Raw genomic sequence first — 2,052 nt, 5'->3', positions numbered from 1 at the left:
CTGCAGAACAGGAACACAGGGACAGGAGTGCTTAAAGAACTGCCGCAGAGGGGAAGGGGAGGGGGATATGAGCACAGGACAGTGATGCGTGTGCCTGCAGATGTCAGAACAAAATCCAGTGTTTTCTATGCTGCTATATTCTGGATAAAAAGGATTCTAGTGAAGATGAAATTAAGTGAAATGACAGACAAAAGCTTCTTGCCTTGGGTAAATCAAGAGTAATCGTATTACTCCCCCCAAAGTCTACAAAACAAAATCCAGAAAGGTTTTACATTTAAAACACACATAATAAGATTCCGTAGATTCCGTAATGAAAGCCTTCCGAAATGAAGCAATGGGTATGTCTGCCACTTCGGGACCTTGATACTTTTAATGGGAAAATATTGGCAGTAGAGAGGGGCTACCTTTAACTTTTTTAAATTATTGTTTTATGTGGATGGGTGTTTTGCCTGCATATATGTCTGTGTACTGCATGTGTGCAGTGCCACACCCCCAGAGGCCAGAAAAGGGTCTCAGATTCCTTGAAACTGGAGTTACCGATGGTTCTTAGGCACCACGTGGGTGTTGGGAATCCAACGGGGTCTTCTGGAAGAGCATACTGTGCTGTTAACCACTGAGCCATCTCGCCAGCCTGAGACGGGCTGTTTTTAAATGAAAGTTCAGGGAAGTAACAGACTCGAGGGAAACTGAAGACTTGTTTGATGATGTTGATGATTCTCATCTTCTTTGGGTGCTGTCTCCCCCTCCCACGGCACCAAGCTCCTCTTCAGAAAACAACAGAAGGAAATAAAGCACGGTAACCCGGGAGGTGGGAAAATACAGCAATAAAGGGGGAAGGTTGTGATAATAATTTAATGATAAACTGGGTGAGCTGGCACACATCTGTTAGCCAGCTGTTATAAGCTGGGAGAGCTGGCACACATCTGTCAGCCAGCTGTTATAAGCTGGGAGAGCTGGCACACATCTGTTAGCCAGCTGTTATATGCTGGGGGAGCTGGAAGCAAAAAGACCAAAAGTTCACCAGGTGGTGGTGGTGGTGGTGGCGGCGGCGGCGGCGGCGGCGGCAGCGGCGGCGGCGGCGGCAGCGGCGGCGGTGGCGGCGGCGGCACTTGCCAACACTTAGGACTTGAAATTCCACAGAATCAGGAAAAACATAAAAGTAGATAAAAGGGGAGGTGGAGAGCAGAAGTGGGGAAGTGAAAGAGAAAAAGGCAGAAAAGTTATGTGTGAGAGGTAGTAGAAATGAACCATGGCACAAGACGCTTCATTAAACTTATTATTACTACTGACTATTGAGACAGTGTCTCACGTTGGCCAGGCAGAGGCAGGAGGATCTCTGTAAGTTCAAGGCCAGCCTGATCTACAGAGGGAGTTCCAGGACAGCCAAGAGCTACATGGAGAAACCCTGTCTCAAAAAACAACAACAAAAAACAACAACAGAAAAAGACGACCAAAAGTTCAACTCCACTCTCAGCTACACAGTCAGTTCAAGGTCAACCTGGGCAACGTGAGACACTGTCTCAATAGTCAGTAGTAATAATAAGTTTAATGAAGCGTCTTGTGCCATGGTTCATTTCTACTACCTCTCACACATACTTTTCTGCCTTTTTCTCTTTCACTTCCCCACTTCTGCTCTCCACCTCCCCTTTTATCTACTTTTATGTTTTTCCTGATTCTGTGGAATTTCAAGTCCTAAGGCAGGTTTGAGAGCAGGAACTTAGTTTTCTGTAGGGCTGACAGGTAAGCTATATAATATCCAGTTAAACTGGAATCCAAGAAAAACAAGTAATGGTAATATGTGTGCCCCACACAATATTTAAGAGGTATACATTGGGCTGGAGAGAGGGACCAGCTGGTAAAGTACTGCTGTGCAAGCCTGAGATCCAAGGTAGATTTTGAGAACCTGCGTGTAAAAGCTGGGCACAAAGGCTCACATCTCTAATCCTGGTGCTGGGGAGGCATGAGGAATCCTAAGACTTGCTGGCCACCCTGGCCTACTCTGCAAGTCCCAGGCCAGTGAGAAACCCTGTCTCCAAAATCAAGGTGGGTATC

General features: G+C 46.4%; 1 protein-coding gene across 1 annotated transcript in view; it reads right to left on the bottom strand.

The window, feature by feature from the left end:
• Atg10 (autophagy related 10) overlaps positions 1–2,052 on the bottom strand; it is a 317,126-nt gene that overhangs the window by 123 nt on the left and 314,951 nt on the right. The window lies entirely within an intron of this gene.

Source organism: Peromyscus californicus, unplaced genomic scaffold, assembly GCF_007827085.1.
Source record: "Peromyscus californicus insignis strain IS unplaced genomic scaffold, ASM782708v3 Scaffold_18__1_contigs__length_77618521, whole genome shotgun sequence".
Classification (NCBI taxonomy): Eukaryota; Metazoa; Chordata; class Mammalia; order Rodentia; family Cricetidae; genus Peromyscus; species Peromyscus californicus.
Note: the sequence above shows the minus strand (reverse complement) of the source record. Positions and strands in the feature narration are given on the sequence as shown.